Consider the following 25,983-nt stretch of genomic DNA (forward strand, 5'->3'; position numbering starts at 1 on the left):
CAACTCTAATGAAAATACCAAAAATTATTGTATCATATACTTACAATGGATGAATTTTATGGTATGTAAACTATATCTTTAAATTATATATAAATTATATAAATAAAGCTGTTTTAAAAGAAAAAAAAGAAAAAGGAGGAGAAAAACCACAGGGGAACATATTAAAAGCTTGTATGGAGAAAGAATTAAATTTATTTTGTGCTTCCCAATGAAAAGAACTAGAACTAAAGAACAAAACTAATTTAAAAAAAAAAAGGTAGATTTTATTTGCTATAAGGAAAAATTTGCTGATCACCTTGTTCAAAAGAAATAGCCTCGATTATAAGATTGTACGCCACCCCTGGAAGGTTAGTACTCTCTGCAAAGAATATTATAAAATCATATTAGTAAAAAAATTGAAGTATGAGTGTGACACCTTCCAAAGTTATGATTTTATGCATCTGAACCTTAACAAAGCTATGTACATACAATTTCCGATTATGATATCTTAAAATGGCTATATGTTTAAATAAAAAGTGATTTTAGAAGAAATGTTCTATGCTTCAGTGGTCTGTAAATCTGGGTTCTTTCTTGCTTTAATCCAAGCTGACTCCAGGCTAAACTATCTCTGTTTAGAACAAGTGTGACATTTCAGATTTCCATTTTACAAGTAAAGTAATAAACTCTTTGGTTGTTAAATCATGGATGATGATGATAGCTCATGGATCTTATATAGGCAAATCAGTTAAATAACTGATCTATAAATATCTTTTCTCTGAACCTCAAGGAAGAATGAATTAGCACTAATGAAGAAGATTTCTCAAGCACCTAGTACAAAAAAGTCCTATATTAAGTATTGCAATGCCTCTCAAGAATCTCACAGTTTAGTGAAAATTAGAGCATGCAATTATAACACAGAACAAATGTGATTTTTCAAATGAGATTAAAAGTTACAGGTAAGATATTAAAGTTTAATAGAAGAATCCTGTCAATGAAAAAAAGAAAAAAAAGATCCAAGCAGCTCCAAACAAAAAGAAATATTTTCAAATATTTGTTCAATGAATGTGGTTAAAATTCAAATTTACCCAGATAAAAATAAAAGGCCTCTAATCTCACAGCACATTTATAATTAGAAGTTACACCATGAAATATTTAGTCATTTCAAGTTCAAGTTAGAAGACATGTTTTTCAATTGAGTTTCTAGAACATAAACCACTCTGCTTTCTGGTGGGAAACATAAATGACTATATAAGTTGAATATAAAATTCATGAACATCTGGAAGCCTGCTAATTGCAGACAGAATGTCACATAAAACAAGAAATCAAAGAACTTCTTTCTGGCTCATATGTCTTTAGGAGGGAGAAATCACTTTCCTTGGCACAAGTACACTGCATAATTGTCAGAATGTTGAGATGGCACATTTCACCATATGTGCTTCCTTGGATCTAATCAAGTCCCATGAACGCTGGAGTCATAAACTCTACATTTGGTCTAGGGCAGTATATGATAAATTCTTAAATCACTGTCATTAAAAGAGGTAGAGCAGAAGTTTAAATACAGCAAACAGACAGGAAACTGAACTGCCTTAGCCAATTAGGATAGACTAAACTCCTGAGAAAGAAACTCAACTGGAAGTGCATTGGAGGCAGGTCTCCAACATGCTAAGTGAAATATCACTTCTATTACAATAGTACACAAACTCACATGCAGTCTATAGACCTGTTTTAATTGTCCAAGAAAGAGTTTTCTCCCCGAAACTTAAGACAACATTTAAAAATTTGAAATTTTCTATAGAAATACATATTTCTGCTTTCTCTTAGAAATAAGATCTGATAATTCCTGCACAGCTACAGCTGACGGGTCCGCATAACAGACCTCACTTTTGGCGGAGGGAGGGGATATGCTCTCCAGGTCACACAATCTCTCAAAGCCCCAGTTATCACCACTTCTCTCACAATGAACACGTGTCCAGGCCTTTGTTACCCTTTCCTTATGCCTTCCTGGCCCTCATAGTCATTTGAGATCATACTCCTGCATCAGAAAAGAGATGATAAGTCAAAATCATCATATTTATTCTGTTTTTGAAAAACAAAATCTCCCTTGTCACTTAACATCTGAAGCCCAGGAAAAGACTCTCCCTGCTCACTGAACTGTTGTCACATCCACTGTTCACCTACATCAATTGGTACTTCTCTATATCTGTTAGGGTTTGGGGATGATAATCACACTCTTGTGTCTGTAACCTCCCTGAGTTGAAATATACAGGGTCCAGCACAAACAATGTCCCTTTTTATCACAAAATCTTTTATTACAAAATCACACGCATGTAATTCTGTACCATGACAATATCACACTCAAGCACACCATATGATATTTTAGGCAAAATGTCCAAATTAAAACTATAAATTATTACACCCATATTATTACCCTACCAATCACACTCAAGCAGGTGGTACTGCTGCTGGACCCTGTAGACTAGGGAGTCAGGGGAATAAATGTAAAAATTCAACTTTGTTATGGATAACACTGAACTGAAGGACATGGTTTGAATCAGTGGCCAAGTGGGCCTTCTAGTACATTGACCTTCATTTGAATTCAACCCCATTCAAAACTGCAGACCACTCTGCTTCAGGGACCGAATCTGCCCTGCTAAACTTCCTATAGTGTGTGCTTCAGGCTGCTTCCAAAAAACAAAACAAAACAAAACAAAACAAAAAACAAAAACCCAGAAGGAGTAAACCTGATCATGCTCAGACCTTTTTGCAAATTCACCAATTCCAGAAGTCAGCACTTGAATCTTCATTAAAAATAAGGGTGTGGAGAAAGAGACTTTTCCATATTTTTCCTCCTGGGAATTGTAATACATATTATTTTCCCTTTTATGGAAACATAAGGAGAAGGGAATAAGTATCCCAAGTGTGTGTACACATTTCTCTACTTTTTGTTCTCTTTGCCTATTTGGTTTGACAATCAATGATCTGTGAGAGGTTTATCTCATACCCCAGGGAAGGGATGAGTTTGAGGACCCTTCTCTCCCTTGTTCATGAGGTTCTCCTCCAAATATCAACCACAGCTGCACTGTGGCCAATTTAGCTTTTTCTATGATGGAAATGAATTGGGTAAGAACACTGTATTAAGTAAATATTCCAAAGTTACACTGCAATTTAGACTAAACTTCACTCCCCATTGTGTTTCTTATTCTAATTTGGCTCCAATTCCACCAATCATGCATAGTGCAATCATCATACGTAAAGATTACCTAATAAAACTAAACAGAAGCATAGCTATTCTCTAAAAATACAGTGTGAATAATATAAAAGTGACCCATAGTTATGCAATGTACATGGCTATGCTGTTTGAATATAAATATTCTCTCATTATGATGTATTCAGGAAGAAATTAAGGTTCCAATGTTAAGTTGTCCTGGCTTTTAAATTAATATCAATCAACCAATATTAGAAAATATTTTCCTCAACAACTTTCTGTATCCTCTAGAAAAGACCTGACTAGTTGGGTTATAGTTTGAGTTGTGTTCCATGGAAATGACTATGGTCCCTTCAAAATATCAGAAGTTAGGATACCTTGGACAAGGGTTTGATCTCCAAAATATATAAAGAACTCACATGACTCCACACCAAGAAGACAAACAATCAAATTAAAAAATGCGCAAAGGACCTGAACAGACACTTTTCCAAGGAAGACATACAGAGGGCTCAGAGACATATGAAAAAATGCTCGACATCACTAGCCATTAGAAGACGCAAATTAAAAACTGCAATGAGATATCCATTGGTCAGAATGGCATGATTAATAGATCAACAACAAGTGCTGGCAAGGTTGTGGAGAAAAGGGAACCCTAGTATATTGTTGGTGGGAATGCAGACTGGTGCAGCCACTGTGGAAAGCAGTGTGGAATTTCCTCAAAAAACTAAACATGGAATTGCCTTTTGATCCAGTGATCCCATCATTGGGACTATATCCTAAGAATCCTGAATCACATACTCAAAAGAACCTATGCACTCCAATTTTCATAGCAGCGCTATTTACAATAGCCAAGTGCTAGAAGCAACCTAAGTGCACATCAGTAAATGAGTGGATCAAAAAACTGTGGTACACTACACAGTGGAATACTAAGCAGAAAGAAAGAAGGAAATCCTACCCTTTGTGACAACATGGATGGAACTGGAGAGCATTATGCTGAGTGAAATAAGCCAGGTGATGAAAGACAAATACCATATGTTCTCACCTGTAAGTGGAACCTAACCAACAACACAAAAAAATGAGCAAAATATAACCAGAGACATTGAAATACAGAACAAACTGACAGTGACCAGAGAGGTTGGGGGAGGGGGATAACGGTGGAAAGAAGGGGAAGGGGCAAACAAAGGAACACGAATAGAGAACTCACAGGTGCAGACAATTGTGGGAGGATTGACTGTGGGAGGAGGGGAGACGGGGTAGAGGTGAGCAATGGGGGAAAAGGCAGGACAACTGTAACTGAACAACAATAAATTAAAAGACATATATTTAAAATGTTTTTTAAGGTTTTATTTATTTATTTTTAGTGAGGGGAAGGGAGGGAGAAAGAGAGGGAGACAAACATCAATGTGTGGTTGCATTTCATGCGCCCCCTACTGGGAACCTGGCCAGCAACCCAGGCGTGCGCCCTACACTGGGAATCGAACTGATGACACTTTGGTTCTCAGGCCAGCTCTCAATCCACTAAGCCGCACCAGCCAGGGCTATTTAAATTTTTTTTTTAAAGATATCAGAAGTTAAATTCTTTTGCCCATGGACTCCATTACTAAGAATGTAAAAAGAGTTAACAGAATGCATAAAATTTATTAAAGTCCCAGAAGAAGAAAAAAAAAAAAAAACCCTAACCCTAGCTCCAAAGCAATTATCCCCAGGAAAAACTGAAAAAGAGTGTCTTCAGTAACCAATATATAGTGTTCCCAAAAGCCATAGCAGAGGCTCACTGCTATCTAAAAAAGGAAAGTGAATGCAGAAAAACTTAATTTCTGCTACATCAAACTCCCAGCTCATCAGCTTCACTTGTCCATGATCCAAAACCAATGAATCGTGAAGTCTGTCACAAGGAGATTATGTATAACAAGCATGAAGGGGAGGGGAATCCACTTTTGCATTCTCTATTCTCAATCAGAAAGTGGTAGTAACTCCTGGCAACATTTTGAAAATTGCAGTGGTCTCAGACTCAGTCACCAGGTCTTATTGAAGTTCTTTCAATCTCATTCAGCATATTAAAAACTTTTAATTTTACTTCCTATCCCCACCCCTACCCCTACGTGCTGCACTTAAAGATGAGATTTGTCTAGGCGGCAGACCTGTTCCACAGAAACTATTGCAACTTGCTCTGGAATGCCCAAGGCCTATGAGACTTCCCTATTAGTGAAGCTTCCTTTTATACCCCAACATGGTTTCTGAGGGAACATCACCCTCTACAGTCTCTGCCTTTTCTCAGCTTTTGAATGTTCTAGACTTTGAGCAACAGCCCTTTCTATTACATATTTTTCTGTTTTATTTCTATATGCTCTTCTCCTACTCCAAGATGTCTCCAAATATTTTAACTTCCTTCTTAAATTGACTCCTTTCCTTCTCTACCACATGAATGGCTAGTCACATTTGAATGTCTGCTTTGTTTTTAATTTCTTTTCATTTTTAAGCCCAATTATCTGCTCTTCTGACATAATTTTCTCTAGGCTTTGTCTTGTCCTATCATGAGAAATATAGTCAGTGAGTTCTGCTACTGCCCAGAACATCCATTGTTCAAACAAATCTTGTCTGGCTTTGCTTCCTGAGTTAAATCATCCCAATGACTGTCCCATAATACAAGTGTCAACGTAGGCTGCATCAGATCTAGTATTGTCTTTCTCTGTCAATGTATATTATCTCCAATGCACTTCCCTTCAAGCCTTTATGTCATAAGTTTTATTCACTTGGGAGACAGGCATTATCTGCATCCCCACGTACAATAATTGTTTATCTTGACAGTCAGTACTTCATATTTTAGACCGATTTTTCAGTCATACCACTTCAAATCTATCCAAGTGTTCTGTACCCATATAGCTAGTTTTCATTAAAGACTCCCTATTTACAACTTTAAGAGAACATCTTTTCAAGAATCTGTTATATCTGGGATCTCTCAGAATAACAATTTCATTAAACTCTGTGATCCTGCTACTATGCTATAGCTATTAATCTTTAGGCCCCAATTACCCTCTTTAATGTTAAGGCAACTGAAAAAAAAAATCTCTCTTTTGTAGTTCCACTTCCAAGAGCAATTAACTTGGGGCTTATTTTCTTTAATTTGTCATATTTAGTGAGGCAGGCCTTTAAGATTTCAATCATTCTCTTAAGACCATGTCTCTCTCCCTGTAATTTAATTTGCCTGTTCTACTTTATTTTTCTTTTCATTTTCCCAAAATTTGTGTTCTAATAATAAAACCAAAGCATATTTTTAAACCAAGATATTCTTGAATTCCAAAAAAAGGCATTTCAGAAAGACAGTGTATAAAGTACCAACTATTTTAATTTCCTCTTTACATTTTTTGTACTCTTCACTATATACTAAGAGTATCTGTTCTTTTTGTTCTTTAGTAAATTTATCCAATCTTCCAAGGGTAAAATCAGAATCTAGGTCTCTGAAATCAAAAACCATTGTCAAAGTTGATATAATTAGTATTTTCAGAACCCACGTGAGGCCATGAAGTGGGATGGCAGTACTCAGTGCACGATCCACGGGATTCTAAGCAGTTAGCTCCTCCACAGTTCCCTCCCTTGGTGCTGAATGCAGTTCACATAAATAGGAATGCAATTGGGGGCAGCTGATCAAGCACTACATTTGTGTGCCAGGCATAAAATTTATGCTGGTTATTTGTAGCGTACATGGACTTAGCTGCCTTTGCAAACCCTACCCTGGATGATAAATACAATAAAAACAGCACAATTATTCCACCCACCGATGCTTACTAAGCATGTATGCTGAAGCTATGCCTGTTTTGATGTGAACCTTAATGAAAAGTAAAAGTTCTTTTTTACTGGGATAGGAGTAAGCAATAGACCTGAGATGCTTAGAGTTTTAGCCTTCTGTTCAACTTTCTGGAGAGATCAGAATAAACATAAGTGTTGCAGAGAAAGGTACACTGGTTCTTCATAACCCTCTTCCATCCAAGTGATTAGTGATTTTCACCCAGTGAGCAAGACCAATTATTCCTTCATAAAAATAAATTCCATATCCCACAAGGATTACCTTAAAATAATAATTTTTATCAAATGACATCTTAAGAGATTGAAAATATCAATACTAGCTATACACTGGGGAAAAAAAACACTTATAAACATAAAAACTCAAAAATTCATGTCAAGGATACATATTAGGACCCCAACAAAACAATAATAACAGAGCAAATAACCCAATGGGAAAATTAGACAAAAGACATGAAAAGGGATTCCACTAAACAGGAAACACATATAGTCAATGAATTGAAGAGTTGCTTAATCTCATTTATAACTACAGGCTGCAAATCTAAGCCACAGTAAAGTATCACTTTATTTGACTCAAGAAGCAAAAATCAGTAAATCTAACCAAACAAGTGTAAGAGTATGGGAAACAATTTTTATGGAGTGATGTCATCTCCCTGTGGAACCAGCTGTGGTCCCACCTATCCACAGTCCTGCCCCTTCTGCCAAGGGATGTAGGAGAAGCCACACCTGTCATTACCACTAGTAACAGAACTATTGGCCTTGGGTGTGACTGCTGTCCCTGAGCAGCTCCATGACCCAGCCCCAGCCCTGTTTTACCACGGTCCAGAGTCAGTCCTTCTTGCCCAGGGATCTGCCCAGGCACCAGCCTGGTGACCCAGTGGAAGCCACACCCACCTGCCCCTTGGTAACAGGGCTGCCAAACACAGAGTTATATATTTATAATTTTAACATATATATATATATATATATATATATACACACACACACACACACACACACACTATAAATCCAGAAATTCTACTTCATGACTATAACCAATAAATATCTTCCAAATATATACCAAGTAGGGTGTCGAGATTTTTCATAGAAGAATTTTTCATTATATCAAATATAAAAACAAACATGAAAATTTGCAGTAGAACATGCAGTAATGAAAACAGGTAAATTCTAGCTTATGAAAAAATAAAAATACCAGTATAATAATATTAAGTGAAATAAACCCCAGAGGACTATAGACAACATATTTTTCAGGAGGTCAGTGCAATGGAAAAAAAATTTGTAAAACTAAACTTAAATATTATATGGTTTAGGAATATAGAGTAAATATAAGTTTGAGAAAGTGCTTATATCAAGAGGAAAACAAGAAAGATAGGTTAGGGGAGTAACAGATAGAATTATTACTATTTTTAAATCAGATAGTAGTTTTATGAATGTTAATTTATTATAAAAAACAATCTTAGTTATAAAACAAATAAAAAATGACCATGATAAATTAATAATAAAAGTATGCCATGGATCAAGGATTCTAAGTAATTCAATCTTGTGTATCTAAAGTACAGTGACAGAAATATGTACCTATTTATGCATATATAAATGCATTATGTATATGCATTGTATCCATATACAATGATAAATTATTTACAATAAGCAATAACTTTTGTTTTCATTTGTAATTTTCTGAAAACTGGAAATTATATGTTTATTTTTTCATTTATTTTTTATTGTATTTTTCCCTGACTATTTATCATCCACCTTTACCCAATCCCTTCCCCCTGCTATCACATATTGTTGTCCATGTCCTTGAGTTCTTTCTCTCTTTTTTTTTTTTTCATTTTTTGCTTGATCCCTCCAGGAAATTATGTGCTTTAATTATTTAAAAGTTGAGTCTTCATAGGCTTTTAGTCAGTATTATACAATGTTCAACACTATTTTAGCAACAGAAAAACTCTATAGTTGCCAATTATGTTCTACACTACAAACATTTGATCAGGAAATAAAAATTATATCACTTGAACTTCCAGAAGAAACATATATGATATTAGCTGAAATAATCCTGGTATTAAAAGACTCATTGAAAGATATAGCATACTGTATTTTCCTTATTACCAAAAAATTCTATGGAATTTCTACCTGAAAACCTTGAAAGGAACATGTTAAAAATATTGTTAAAATTTTTTTTGTTATGTTGTAGTTCTGTATCACTAGTAAAAATGAAAAAAAAAAAGTACAGTAGATTTCTTCCCCCACACTCTTGATGTTAAAAAAATGAAAACTTCACAAGTACATAAAAATGGGAGAAATTTCAAAGATAAAATTTGGGAGATTCACTTCTAATAATGGAAGACCAGATAATTTGAACCAGTTTCCTTGTTAAAAGAAAATAGAAACTTTGGAGAAAATAAAACTAAATGTATGTAATGGCATCAAAGAACTCCTAAGGCAGTGAAGTCTTAAGGGGACAAGATCCAGATTAATAACTTGGACTTTGAGGGCTCTTTGTGTCCTGAAGGTGTTTGTCCATTTTAATAGAAAAGCCTGAGATGGTGAGCAGAACTTGCAGTGCATTCATGAGGCTGAGGACAAAAACTGGAAATCAGGAATCAACCAAGGTCAGAGAAAGGAAGAATGATCTGTTAAACCATCTAAATGATGGGCTGGAACTGCAAAATTTAATATCTTGAGAATAAATAGTAACTAGAAATAAGACAATTTTCATACTGACTGAAGCCCAGTGTTTAATTGCTTTAATATTTGATTGTATTAAAATGACCTACAATTGCTAGTGTCCCCAACTATATTCTAGAAACAAATATAAATATTCTCACAAAAGATATCATCATAATCCTCAAATTAGATCCATAATTTTTATATGAAATATCCAGGACTTGATCAAAAATAAATAGGAAATATACGTGATATTGTGTGTCTATGTAATTTTAGGCAACACAGTGTTTCTAAAAGCCAAGAGAAATAACATATCAAAGAACTAATCACACAGGGGTTCCTGAGACAAGAGCGTTACGCTAAATAGGCCTTATATAAGGAAGTAAGTAGGATAGAGCAAATAACTAAAGCCATAACAAAAATAAAACAAATGGAAATTCTAGAATCAGTATACTTGTTTCAACAATACAAATATGGCTATAGAGAGAACTAGTGTCCTGGAAGAAACGTCAGAGCAAAATATCCTAGCTAGGGTCTGAAAACAAAAAGGAAGATACAGAAAGAAATGTGTAAATAACAAATGGCAAATGGTGGAAATGTATTAGAGACATATATTTAGAGACCCAGAAGAAGAAAGATAAACAATATTTGATGATCTGAAGAGGTAAAGACTGTTAAAAAACAAATTAGTAACAAATTTCAAAGGCACTATGAGCACTAAGCAGCATAATTACAAAAAAAGAAAAATCACATGTAGGCACATGCTACTCAATCTGATGAAAACTTAAAGCAGTAAGAAAATCTTAAAAACAGCCAGAGCAAAAAAGAATAATAATCTTTTCAGTGGATAATATTATTAACCAAAATTGACCATTGATAAGTAGCACTCATTCAATTTTTGTGCTGCCTTCAAAAAGTCCAGAGTATAAACACTCTTCTATCAATTGTACATATTCACTGAGTCTACTTGACAATTCCAGTCAAGATGCTCATGTTCCCAGAAACAAACCAATTGAGAATACCATTTTAGCCAGGTTGTGCAACATTTTATAATATGAATACACAAGAGAAAACATAATCTTTGACTTCCTCCTTATATCTTATTTCACTTTGTCTCCAGCCAAAGCTTATCCATTTTCATAGTTTTGACTATTAAAATCTATTTGAACTATTATATATCCTTTGTATTTGATAACCTTTTATTCATCGATGTATCTTGAGAATCCTTATGTTTCTCAAAAAAAGAAAACATTTTTCTACTTATGTTCTTTTATTTCATCTCACAAAGAGTGACTTAAATAACATCTAGAGGCTATGTGGTGTTGACATTTCAATTGAAGATTAGTGATGCTAATGGTTGGGAAAGAATCATAAGAGATGAGTGGTAACCCAAATTCTTTAAGCCAACAACTATATGGAAATAGCACTGAACCAGAATCAGGAAACCAAGTTCTATTTCTGGCTTTGTTCCTAAGTACCTTCTGGCAAGTTTCTGAGCCTTTTCTGGCACATTTCCGCATCTGTTAAAGGATCTCTTCAGTCCCCCCAAATTCAAATATTCTATGACATAATGCAGAGCAATGCACACTCTTCAGCAAAACATATGCGATATATACTCTAGAATATCTTCCTCCAAACTTTTCATTTAAGGTTATATCTTTCAATTCTATAATATAAACCTGAAATAGATATTAAGCAAATGCTAATGATGGAAGTCTATAACCATCATAGTCACCAACTATTATTTTCTACATAACTGCCAGACTACATAAATAATATATACTTGTTGTTCAATGGTACTTCCTATTAAGTTCAGAAGGTCTTCGAAATTTACACTTTTGAAATCATTGCCCCAATTATTCTCTCCCTCATTCTGTCAGCATGACAATGGAGGAACATTTACATCTATTAATTCTAAAAACCTGTTATTTATATCTTGAAGATTTCATTGAAATTTAATGTTTAACGTAAGAATCATATCATTTTTTAACTCTCCTGAACAGGTCTTTCCAATGTATTAGCGACATCTAATTATTAAACTTGAAATTCAAAAATGTCTGTAATTGACAGATATTTTCAGAGCTATAGCATTACATGGATTGCTTATAAAATATTTACTTAAGTTGAAAATTGCTTATAAATTATAATTCCACACAATCTGGACAAAAATAGAAATATCATTTTGAAAGATTTTTCTTAAAAAGCCATTCTTTATGTAACAGCTTCAGTGTGTTTCCTTGACAACATCATTGCTAAGAATGTCTCTTGAGGCAATAAAGAATCTGGTAAATGATTAGCATCTATTTTAAAAATAGAACGTGAACATGCCTTGAGTAGTTTGAGTATTCAAACATGACACCATAGTCATACAACCAAGTATAAGTTGCCAACATATTAGTTAAAGCTATGTTAAAAATATGAAAAAATAAAATAAAAATAAAAAAATAAAAATATAAAAGTCAACATGAAACTTTGAAAGTTACATAAAATAATAAATTCCAGAGTAAACAGATGTGCTAATGTCACAGGTATTTTAAATGTAATTGATGTAGACCCCAATATTTTCCAAATGTTGACATAACTGTTGTAAACTAAACTTAGGCATCATTGAGGTGTTCATTCATTCATTACCAAGTTATGAACTACACTAGGTTCTGAGCTTTAACTGATGAAGACTCCTTGAAAAGTAATAACCAGAGAAAGCAGCATCTTACTCGGAGCAGTAAATAGAGAAAATCAACATTCTTCCTTCATCTCACACTCAACACATTAAGACATGGAGATACTTCAAAAGATTACTTAGTCCCTTCTCCTGCCACAGGGTGGAACTAACAACCATCTGTTTCCTAGATAACTTCCCAGGAATTGCTCTAATGCTATAACTTAATATTTAATTTAGCATATGTGGTTGATGTTCCATTTTGGAGTCAATAAAAAATATATAAAACAGCTGAACTTTCCAATTGCAGGAGGAAATGTAGTAATAATGTATTTTTTCTTTAGATAATATTTTAAAAGCACATTCATGCTTACTTAATTCTCTACAGCTGGATGTTAACATGCAAACGATAACATTTCAGCACACTTTCCTACAGCTTGAACTGATCAGCTGATGCAACAATTACAATGTGCAAAGGCCATCACCCTGAATTAGGATGCAGACCTGCTGAGTGCATTACAAAACAGAATAAAAAAGGTGACACTGTCCTAAAATCACAGCTCTAAAATCACCTGGAAGTGTAAACTGGTCAAGTTGATATAGTGACTTCACACTTTCAACTGCAAAGAGAGAGATGATGTGTAAAATATAAAAGGAAAAAGGAATTGTAAATACACATTATAGACATCTCTATCAATTTGAAATGGAACACCTGTCAAAAGGATAAGAAGGGGTTAAAGTAGATTTTCTGTCTCCCAAATTTCCAAGCAGGCAATAGATGCTGAGAGTAAGAGGAATTTTTAAAATTCTCCAAAAAAAAAAAAAAAAAAAAAAACACAAAAATAGGGTCTGAATCTCCAGTGCAAACTTCCACCCAGTTGTAAGGAAGGGCTATAAAAAAATTGTTACTAAATATTGCCAGGAGCAATACCTCATGCTGTGCTCCAGGTTTAATGTGGCTGAAAACAAATCTTTTAATGGCTCTTCAATCAGCAACTAGAGAACTTGGTTTGGGATGCAGTCAAAAGAATTTTTCAAGATAATAAGATAATTGTTCTCAACAAGAAGTCTGAGTTCCGAAGGCCATTCGTCAGCATCCATGAAACTGTGTCTACTTTGTCAGCTTGAAGATAGGATAAAAACTCAGTTTCTTATAGTTGTTATTTAGCTTATATTCTATAATCTTAATTCACACTTTCTAATAATACATTGCTTCCTAGTCTCCTCCAACTAAAAGAAACATCAATGAATTTTTCTATCTTCCCCCAAACCATATTGTAACATAAGAACTCAACTTTTTTAAAATAATACTTTTATTTATTATTTTATTTAATAGTACCTATTAAATATGTACAGTGCACTAGGTACTCTTCTTACAAATTTGTAAGTATGCACTCATTTAAGTAGTAAGGGCCCTAAAGTATGAAGTAGACATCACAGGGTACGTCCTACAAGTAAGTCAGAGTAGGACACAAAAAGGATCCTCAGCATTTGGAAGGTGGATGATTGGTGGTTTCCACAAGTGTTTGTTAAGCATCTACTATGTGCCCAACACCCTTATCCACATAGGTGAAGAGACCATCACCAAACAAGAGAGAACTCCCAACTTATACCAAAACTCTCTAATTACTCCTGTGCTTTCATCAATAATCAATTGAATATAGTTCTCATCATTGGAAAAGTCATTCTCAAAACACTATTGGTAAAAGTTCTGAATTCAAGAATCCTTCTAAGAATTGTAAAATATAGATGTAGAGAGTTAAGCTATATAGATATAAATATGTACATATATGTATAGATATATCTATATGTATATATATACATATAGAAACATATTTAGAGAAATATAAACATCCAAGGTATGTCCAGAAAAAGTCCAATCATTGTTAATATAAGGAGAATGGTTTGTGCAATATGATGTAAGCTGGCAGGCAAGGAGAGGACTGGAATGCGCATGTGTGAACAATGATGACTTCACTGTACTATCAGTAGGGATGATAAGTGCTGTTGAGTGAATATGTGTACTGTGTGGCTGTCACATTCAAAAAGACTGAGGGAGTAGAGCAACAAATCTTCATCAAATTTTATATTAAGTTTGGACATTTCTCCACAGAAACTATTCAGATGATTCGGAAGGCCACAGCTATGGGCAACTGGTGATTGGCAGCTTCATCATGACAGCGTACCACTCATGCATCACATCTCATGCAGTTTTTTGGTGAAACATCAAATCACATGGGTGACTCAGCCCCTCTACAGCCCAGATCTGGTGCCCTGTGACTCCTGGCTTTTCCCGAAACTAATGTCACCTTGAAAAGAGAAGAGATTTCACACTATTGATGAGATTTAGGAAAATATGATGAGGCAGCTGATAGTGAATGGGAGACCTGTGTGAAGTGCCAAGGTGCCTACCTTGAAGGGACTGAGGTGTCATTGTCCTATATACAATATTTCCTGTATCTTGTATGTTCTTCAAGGAATGTCTATTTTTCACAGTATTGGGCTGGATACTTTCTGGACAGACCTGGTATGTAGACATATAGGTGTATGAAATATAGATTTTATATGTATTGACTTTTATACATAGGTAGGTAGACCCATCCTGCCTTTAGACCAAGATGCTCATGGGGAAAACAAAGTGAAAAACCACCTTACATAAGGCTGATGAAGATAGGCTTATTTTTGTCTGATTTGCTTCATGTTGTAAAACTTGCATTTCATTTGTAAAACAAGATGTGATTCTTATAGTACTCTATAAGAATTCCATGGTGAAAGGCATTGTATAGCAACATAAAAGGAATCTTTCATTTTATCATAAGCAATGCTTGTATCTTTGTACTACTATTCCATATTTCATGCTTTTCTGAAGGATGAAATCTCAAGTTACATAAAAAATAAATAATTGCAATCAGTTTTTTAAGTAATTCTTCAATAGGAATTGTTTTTATACAGTAATTTCCCATTGGTCATTAACATATATTATCAACTAACAGCCATTATACATAAACAGATCTTTTTCACAAAGAAAAGTATTTATACACAAACCATCATGAGAACTTTTTCAACAGTCTGTACTTGATATCAATAAGAATGAATTTTTCTTCAGTTCTATCATTGTAGATAAATTGTATCCTATTTCTGCTCCTTGTTTTTTTCCCTTTTCTTCTTATATGGTCATCAGGGCCCTAAATTGTATATTTGCATAGCACATTACATATGCTGAGCATTCATCAAATACATTCAATAATTGCCTTCTTTACATATGCCACCTACTAAATAATACTAGTCACAAAGCTGTTACTCTTTCTTGTTCATTCTACCACCCACGAATACTTATTGAGCACACAGTATGTTCCAGGTATGAGGAGCCATAGATGAACAAAGGTCATAGCCCCTATCCCCTCTGAGTCTGCAGACTAGTTTTTGGGAAGAAATGTAACCCAAGATAAATCTGTGATAGATTTCCTTGAGTTAATCCATTCCATCAAACAACTAAAATTACAAATTTTTCCCAATAAGACATATGATCTTTTCAAAAAACAAAACTACCCAATCATTAATACCAATTGCTTTTATGGTTTGGGAAAAAAGCCAGTAATCAAACATTACAAAACTGCCATTTTATTGCAAAATTAAATCTCCTAACTACGTATACATAGACCCTGTTGAGTTCTAGAGCCTATGTAATAATATTTTTTAAATATTTTGATCACGCTATATCTCTACCATCATCAAAACTGAAGAATTGCCTAAATCTCCTGAAAGTTGAGTTATCATGACATCTTAATAAAGCATGCTATCCGTTGGTAAGTTTTATAATAACCCCCAAATTTTGCCATGATTGTGCCTTTTACTGAAAATAAAGCTTTCTTTCCTGACAGAAAAGATTTTTTTGCTTGAAGCTACCAGTAGAAACTGAGAGAAAGATGATAGTGTCTTAGTTTTATGGTGTGGCTCTCAAAATACAATGGAAAGATAAGATCAAAACTTGCAGTTTCAATCAGTGACTTCATTCCTAGTAAAGACACTGACCTCTACAAGCTCCTTGTTTGTGTAGAGGCTGAAAGGACAAAACTCGTCAGCGTCACTTGCTCCTACAGAGTAGCTGTGGGAAACAAACATTCTAATTCAAAGGTAATGATCAAACAAAAAACCACCACAAAAAAACCAACGTCATTAGAATCATTACTCTCAGATGTGGAAAAGGATAAAGAGAAAGGACAACATAGATGCTTAAAATCCAACAGACTGCTCTTGCCTGAAAAAGTACTAACTGGTCTTTAAAAATGAACTCAGTTTTGAATACATAATGTAAGCAAATTCCCTTCACACTGTTGCATATTAGTGTCCTTCCTAGTCATTTGTTCTTAATTACTGTTCCTGCACCTCTCAGGTAATGCCTAAAGCAGATGGCAATTCCTCCCATGGAGCAAGCATTTGGCCAAACAGCACAACAGAGTCTATTTCTAAAGTTTGATGGGTACTCTTCATTCTGGTTCATCTCTGTATCATAATTCTTTAGATACATGGCATCTCTGAGATCATTTTATCAGATTTAAGTCTGTCCCTCTCCTCCATTCAATACCATCTCATAAATGTAGAAAGATGTGTCAAGAATTAAGGAATTTAGAACATTTAGTTACCAAAAAATCATATTCATGCAATGTTCCACTTAAATATGTTTAACACCAAACTTAATAAACTTACTATAAACCAAAGAAACTATTTCTAAAATTAAAATACAGAGAAATGCCATTTAAACTGTACCTTTCTGTTTTCCATATTGAAAGGCTTTATCCTTGGAGAGTATATTATATAATCATTTTCCATTATTATTCTTTTCTATATTACCATGAACTACTTTTTCTTGGATCAATGCAAAATATTATTGTTCCTAGTGATTACCTTTTAAGGTAACCATCAATAGTTTTATTCATAGTCACCAGTACATATTACAGTAAAAAGTTAAAAACTATTTGATATATTTTGTCATTTTCCAATATAGCATGTGAAGCAATTGAATGTAATCATATTAAAACAAGGCATATACGTTGGACAATAGAACATTTTAATGAAATTAAATTTCCATTTTGTACAGGCAATATATGAGCTGAGTTGAGAGAGATGAATGTTTAGAAACTATAAATAATCCTTTCAAACTATGACAGGCAATTTTACTTGCACACAAATGGATGAGTTTTAAATGAACAGAGATTCGCTTTTGGTAAGTACTTTACAAAAGATCTAGTTTATACCATGAAAAACTATTCAATTAAATATAGAAATGGCCTTTACATGTTTCTACCCTAGGAAAATCTTTCTAACCAATGAGAATATTTTCAATCAAGCAAATCTTCTATATTTCAGTTTTCACAATTAACCATTTCCTATGAGTATACTCTCACATCAAAACCTAGCCCATGAAATGAAATGCAAAATAGAGACTAGAAATGTTCAAAGAAGCAATACTACCAGGTACCCTTAATCTCAGCTCAATGTCTTTAATATCTCCAGTTCCAGTTTGTTAGACAGAGAAGTTACTCATCCTCACCAGTAAGAACCAAGTTAAATAATGGAGATAAAGATCATTGCCATTTGCCTGCTCCCATGTCACTTCCCTTTCTTCCAACACCCAACTTCATTGCTTTTCTTTATTTATTCCAGACCTAGGTATTAAGCACCAAGTATGTGCCAGGGATTTTCCTAAAATGTGAGGACTCAAGTGAAAAAAAGCAGACATGATCTGGACACACCTTGTGGAGTGTATGGTTTAGCAGAGAAAACAAACAAACTAATAAGAACCCTAACAGAGGGGAAATGAATACCCGAATTAAGTGCCATACATGAAGGGAAAGTCTATGGTGTCACGATAGCTCATCACAGGAGAGCTTGCTATAGTCAGGGAGGAAAGGTACGGTTTCTCTGAGGCAGTGGTCCTGGCATGGACATTTGAATTTGTCAGGAGTAGGCAAATGTGGAAGGATGGGGGAAAGAGCAGACAAAGCATCTCAGGCAGAAGGAACAGTATGTGCTGAGGGAGAACAATCAGGATGCAGTTTAGGGAGCCAGGAAGCAGACCTGGGGAGGGAATAAGGTCTCATGGGGAGGAGGTGGGGTGTGGTCATGCAGGATCTTAATGTTTACATTAAGGATTTGGATCTTTATTCTAAGAGCAATGAGAAGTCACCAAAAGATTTTTCAAGCAAGAGGATGAGGTGGTAACATTTGAACTGAACATTCTCACTACAGATTAAACAACAGAATGGAGGAAGGGAGGTAAAGACAAGAAAAATAGGGAGAGAGTCACATAGAAGTGATTGAAATCGTTCAGAAAAGAAGGTGGTAGCTTGAATAGGACAATAAAAATAACAATGACCCAGAAGTAGAGAGATATTTGCAGGAAATATTTAAGTGAAAAAACTTAAAAAACTCAGGGGTAGATTGGACACAGGATACAGGGATTACACAGGTAACTCTAGGTTTCTGGCTTTGGTGATGTGAAGAATATAGCAACATTTACTGAGAAACAAAATGGGAGGGAAGGATTAGGTTTGATGAGGAAGTCAGGGAGTAAAGAGGAGGGCAATTTAAGAGTTGATTTGGACATAACTTTCAGATGAGGTGAAGTCGTCAAGAAGACAACTGGACAGATGAGTCTGGAGCCTGTAGAAGAGTTCTGGCCTGAACTGCCTATTTCCAGATCTTCTGCACAGAGGTGAGAATTAAGCCTTGAATGAAGATTAGGCTGCCCAGGGATGGATTCCAGAGGGAATAAAAGAAAGCCTAGGGGATGGCTTTGGAAAAACTCAAGATTTGGTGGCTTGACAGATAAGAATTGCCTGCAAGGTGACTTCTGTCTCTCTGGCCTCCTTCCTGAAATTATGTGACTTAAAAGGCCAACCAAGAGAACAGGGCATCCTGGAAACCAAGGGGAAAGATTGTGGAAGGAATGGTGTCACAAGGAGCATCATGGTGGAGCACAGGGCTCCTCATCTGAGGGTTACTGTCAGGAGCCAGCTGAGGTGGGAGTGGGGCTCTGAATCCCATAGAGCCCACCCCAGGATTGTCACAGATGGAGGGAATAAACACGAGTCATTGCAAACACTTCTCTGTTTGCCAAGAAAGGGGACATGGCTCTTCCCTCTAGTGGAGAAGGCCCCAAGCCCCCATTTCCAAAGGCTTTTATTGAGAACCATATGCACAGGGGTATGGATGCAAAGCTCATCAATCAATATCAAAGGGCTGTGTTTACAGAAAACAAATAGGTAACAATTGAAGGAACACAAGAGATCTGCCTCAGGTAAGGGTCTATGAATAATGTAAATCTCCCTCCCAGTACGAGCTGGTTATGATAGCTTTTGAGGGAAGGACAAAGGGTGCTTAGAGGAACTTACTTCTAGGCCTGATTTCCCGCTGGGAACCACCCAATCCAGTTTAGGGTTGTACCTGCCTTTAGTATTGTTTCAAGCCTGAGCCAGGCAGGCAGGGCAGAGCCACCAAGAGATATGTAGACTTCTTTCAGATAGAATGAGGACCCTGGACATCCAAACTGAGGAGTGCGGGCCTTTTTGCCCTTTCTCTGTGTCCCGCAAGTCCTTGTCTGCTGCCCATACAGGCCGTGTCTGTCTTAGGTCATCCCTCCTTGTGGGAGATCTTACCCGTCTTTGACTAACTGTGATGTGAGGGAGGCAGGGGCTGTGCCCTTGCCAGGGGGACAGGTTTTGTCACCTCAGTGGCCTGTTTTCCCAAGGCCTCCTTGGTTATTTACAGCTTTGGGGCCCTCTTGCCTGTCGGCGGGGCTAGAGTCCCTGAACCCAGATGGGGCATTTCTCAACAGAATGGTAGAGACATAATACACACTGAAAGCCAGTGAAAGGCCAAGTAAGATGAGTGTTGATAAAGCTCTCCTGGGGAAGAATCTGTGTGAGCTATATTGGTATGAGTAATATATCATCAAGATGAGTAGAAATCAAACCAGAGTACATGGAAGAGTGAACAAATTGAGGCTCTTAACAAGTCTGACAGTCATGGCCTCCTGGAAGTAAAGAGGGGCCTGCTCCTCAGAGGCCAGGCCTTCCTACAGCAGCACAGGGATCTAACAAAGCTACGCCTTCACCTTAGGCCCATGTATCTCCACAACAGGATGCTTAGATGTCACACAAAACCCACTCGTTTAGACTCTCCAGCTACAAAAATTTGGCCTTATTTTGCTATGTTGCTAGAATCAGAAGGCAGCTCTAACCTTACATTGTAACTCAGTTTGCCTCAAATTTCAGGCACTCTTACACCACTCTCACAATTATTATCATGTACATGTACCACCTGTGCTATCATTTACTTATTATATTTTTTTAAATTGGCCCACTTTAAAACAGATTAACTTATCATTAAAGGAAAATGTATGCTAACACCATAGATGGAAAACCACCATTTATTGGAAGGTTACTGTAAATAAATTAAAATAAATAGTGAAAGTAAAATGTTACTCTTTGAGGATTCTGAACCTGACATATGTTTTAAAATAAACAAAAGGTGAAGGGTGCTGGTTAGCAAGAGAGATGCTAAAAATACACTCACCCCAAAACACAGTTGAATGTTTTCATTAGGTGATGTGCTTATTCCCTGCACAAATTCTAAAACTGTGGTATCTTCCCCTCACTGCTGTGGCTCAGTGGATTGAGCACTGGCCTGATAACCGAAGAGTCACTGGTTCAATACCCAGGAAGAGCACATACCTGGGTTGCAGGCCAGGTCCCTAGTAGGGGGTGTGCCAGAGGCAACCACACATTGATGTTTCTCTCCCCCTTTCTTCTTCCCTTCCCCTCTTTCAGTTTATTTCATTTTAATTCAGTTTAAAATAAAATATTTTAAAACTGTGGTGTTTTAACCTACAAATTCAGAGATGTGAAAAAACAAATGTAATCTTTTTTTCTTAGTTTGCTTTATACTGTCTAATGTCATAATGGTCATGAGAACTACGTAAATCTCCTCCCTATAGGGTTATTCATACAATAATATTTGTCACAGCCTTCAGCTAGTTATCCTTACAGGCAAATCTAAAGAACTGAACATTATAAAAGGAAGTGTCAATTCATTCAATAAACATTTAGTGAGCAATGTCTATTCATGGTGCTGGGTTCAGACATGAATAAGACAAAATCCCTGTCATCTAAGAATTTAATACCAAGAAAACAGATGCACATGTAAACAAATTACAATTCAGAGTCAAAATCACAACAATCAAGTTTAGAAAAGAAAGCAATTAACTATTTAACTACTTGAACTTGGTGGGAGGAAGGAGGTGGACAGGATATCAGGAAAGTTTTCCTGGAAGACATTTATGCACACACCAGACTATCTTTGCTTATTATATAGTAAACATTTTTAACTGTGCATATATATGCCTAGAGCTACTGGATATATTTCTCATAAATTTCATTTTACTTATTACTTATATGAGGTTGAAACAATATTTCACATTTATTAGGAGTTTCCTTTCTCTTGGGGGAGATGGAGCTTTCAATGAGCAAGAAGGTGTGACCTAGCTGAAGAGCACACTGCACCCAAGTCAGGAATCCCAGCGCCCTGCCTAGGACCTGCTTGCTATGCACATGACCTTGGGAAGCCACAATCTTTCTTCTTTTATAAAATAAGGGTTAGAGAAGCTGAAATGCTTTGACATAATGTAGTCCAGAATTTCTATTTTCTTTTTGTGCAATTAATTTATTGTGAAAGAGAAAAATGCTAAAGAGGGATAATTTAATTAACAGTCCATAGATTCTAAATTACAGAATGATTATCAGATAATTATGAAAAGATATCAGACATGACATCAGCTATCTTGAGAGAAAGAATTCAGTCTACATTTATTTCAGTTAATTTGGGGGAAGAAATTTATTTAATATTGCCTAGAGATTTAAAATACGATTTATCATCTTTCCAAAAAACATGCTATATAAATAATACATGGAGCATAATCCCATTTGTTATAAAATAAAACAAACCTTTAGAATTACATTTGATTCAAAATGAAATTTTTTAAAAGTCCACTGAGCTACATACTAAACTATTAACATCAATTACATATGAGGAGGGGGTTACATTTAGCAAAGGTGAAACGATGAGAAATGAAGGGAAAGTAAGAGACTAAGGCAGATTTTTAACTATATAATTGTGTTTTGCTTGAGTCTTTATAAAAAGATTTATTCATATCTCATTTAGCTAAATGAGACAAATTTTAAATAAGTAGTGTCTTGGACTCAAGTAGATAGATTAAGCATCCACATTCCACCAAAGATTCTGTTGAAATTATTTAATAAATACACAAAATTAATAAAATAATAGCAATGCCAAAAATGGGGCATGATCATCAGCCCACAAATGATTTTATCATATTTCTAGGAGATGGAAAGCAGGTTTAAGTAAGTTGATGGTATAAGTTCCATTTTGAAGGCAGGAGAAAACCAATGTCCTAGCTCAATGGCAGAAAGAATTCTTTCTTATTCAACCTTTTTTTAAATTTATTAATTTATTGTTCAGTTACAATTGTCTCCATTTTCCCACCATCACTTTCTCCTGCCCCGCACACCCCCACCCTCAGTTCTTTAACCTTTTACTCTATTCAGTTTCTCAATGCATTGGATGAGACCAACCCACATTGTGGACATCAATCTGCTTTACTCAGTCTACAGATTCAAATGCTAATCTCATTTGGAAACACCCTCACATCTAGGAATAATGTTTTACCAAATATTTGGGAACTCTGTCACAATTGCGCTATTTAAAAACCCAAAGACAATAGGGAAGACCAAAACAAGGACCCCAGAGGAAATTTTAGCCTCTGCCACCACAACCACAGCAAACAGTAAATGGAGCCTAACTTTTAGACAGATAAACATAAAACATCCCATTAAAAACCTACGTACCTCAGTTTCTTTACCAATACATCATGCCTGCCTTTCAACAAAAAATTACAAAGTGTGCTACAAAACAAATAAAAAACTTCTTAAAGAGATAGCAAGCATCAGAACCAGAAACAGATACAGCAGAGACTTTTTGAATTACTAGACTGTGAATTTAAAATAACTATGATTTATATGCTAAGGACTTTAGTGAAAAGTGAAAAAAATGCAAGCACATGTGGGTAATGTAAGCAGAAAGATAGACTCTAAGAAAGAATCAAAAAGAAATGCCAGAAATAAAAATAATGTAACAGAAATGAGGTTCATTTGTAGACTGGACATAGCCAAGGGAAAAAAATCAGTGAACTTGAAGATATGTCATGAATAAGAGTCATGACACCAGAGTGTAGCAAACTAAAATGTTCATCATTTTGTGAAATTGCTGAAGCAAAAGAAAAGATACTGCATTTGGCCTGATGCTACTTTCTCCCTCATGTGGAAGGGGGTAATTACATTAGATTCACAGAGAAAGAAATGGAAACATAAATATGGCCATCAAGATGAAAAACTTTTCATTAGTTTTCAGATTTAAGAATCAACCCATAGAAATGAACAAGACTAATTATGGTTACAGAATAAATAATAAATGTTTTCAATTTGAAAAATCTAAGGGTAGAGGTATAGCTGTCAAATGGAGCAAAAGAGAGGTATATGAAAAAAGTTAGCAACTCAAAAATATCCATGTTACAGAACAACGGTTCAAAGGAAACTACTGAGAATGGATGTCATATATATGTGACTGGAAATTAGAAGAACCAGTAGAATTTTTTTTTTAATGTCGTAACTCAGAAGAAATAGAAAGAAGAAACAAAGAACAAAGAGGCAGGAGTTATACAAAGGAGATAGATTCTCATCCTTAGGAATGCAGGTAATGTCAGTAGATATTCTCAAATGATCATAAATTAAAAATAAAGGAAGAAGCATATTATTTAGAATTATGGAGGTCATGACTAGAAGAAGTAAAACAGAAACAATTAAAATAAATTAGCTGCTTCTGGTGAGTAGAACAGGGAATAGGACAGAGCGAAGGCAAAAAAAATGTATTATAAGCTATTCTGTCTTTTTAAATTTTTTTTAACATGCAGATATATTTCTCTGATAAAAAATAAAACTTTAATGACTTTAAAAAGAACATTTTAAACCTTCAGTATTACAAGAGACTTTCCATGAGAAGCCCAGTAAAAGTGCCTTTAAATGGGCCTCATTCATCCAAGCAAGCAGCACAGAAACTTACCAGAGGAAATTCCTTTAGGTAGTTGTTTTTTTCAAATACCCAAAGAAGGTATAACATACTTGACATATCCCTTAGCAATGTGTGTTCAGTACCAAGGGGGGAAAATAAAAGCCTGCCTGTAAAGTAGTGAGAGAGGATGTTCCACAGAGAAAACACTTCTCAATAAAGGACACTAAGAGTGAAAATGATTAACACTGGATTTTGCCCAAAAGTTTGAACAAAAAATGAGGAGGAAAAAAGAAACCTGAAGATACGCAGTATAAGATTGTGTTGCAGATTGTGTTACAACTGATACAGATACTTGGGCATCAAGAATGGAAATGCAATCATCATGTTTTAACTACTTAAAACTTGAAGAATGTTACAAATTTATAATTATCAGTGGGTTGTGATAAGGAGACTAGTCTATAGTAGAAATGAAAGAAAAATAATTTAGAGTTCAAGGGCCCAGGTTTAGGGCATAGTTTGCAATTTATGAAGTATGGGACATTGGCCAAGTCACGTAACTTTTCTGAAACTTATTCATTTCCTTTTCTGTCTGTATCTCTATTTCTAGTACACAATAACGGTACTAAAAGTAGCAGTAACAACAAAAAGAACTATCCCAACATTTCTCCTAGGTTTATTCTAAAGATAATATGGTATGATAGATAATTTTATGTCTGTATCAACTTGACTAGCCACAGGGTGTCCAAATTAAACATCACTTCTGGTTGGGTCTCTGAGGGTATTTCCAGATGAGATTAACATTTGAATTGCAGGACTCCAGTAAAGCAGATTGCCCACCCCGATGAGGGTGGCCATTTTATACCCCTTTTGAAGGTCTGAAGAGACCCAAAGACGGAGGAAGAGGAATGTGCCCCTGTCTCCTGCCTCACTGACTGAGCTGTGACACCTCACCTCCTCTTCTCTGGCCCTGAGACTAGGATTTATACCACCCACCCCGTTGGTTCTCAGGCCTTTGGACTGAATTATGCCAGCTTGCTGATGGCAGGTCTTGGAACATCTCTGCCTCCATCATAATGTGAGCCAATTCTTATATTTCCCTTGGATACTGAAGGTATAATCCTACTGGTTATGTTTCTCTAGAACCCTAACTAATAAAGTACATGGGCTATGTACTTTAAGCTAAGCAAATCTTATGCAAATATCAGTTACGATCATAGTCATCCAGAAGCAGGCCCCCTCTCCCTGAGCCTTGGTTGACTACAGTGCCTCTGTCCCTTCTGGGAGCCTATATTGTGCTGTTCATATCTGCAGGATACTATGAGAATTACAAATAAACATAAATACTATAATCCATCAATATAACATAGAAATATAGTTGGCAAAACACTTTCTCATGTATCCTTGAGGAATTTATAATTTTAGGGATGGGTAGGCAATTTTGATCAAAAGGTAAAACTATTGCATAGAAGGAAGAAATAATGAGAGTGTGAAATTAATTTTTAACAAGTAGTTTGTAACAGATTTTGTAGAT

The sequence above is a fragment of the Pteronotus mesoamericanus genome, unplaced genomic scaffold, assembly GCF_021234165.1.
Source record: "Pteronotus mesoamericanus isolate MK-2021 breed Mesoamerican mustached bat unplaced genomic scaffold, CSHL_Meso_final scaffold_167, whole genome shotgun sequence".
NCBI classification, from domain to species: domain Eukaryota; kingdom Metazoa; phylum Chordata; class Mammalia; order Chiroptera; family Mormoopidae; genus Pteronotus; species Pteronotus mesoamericanus.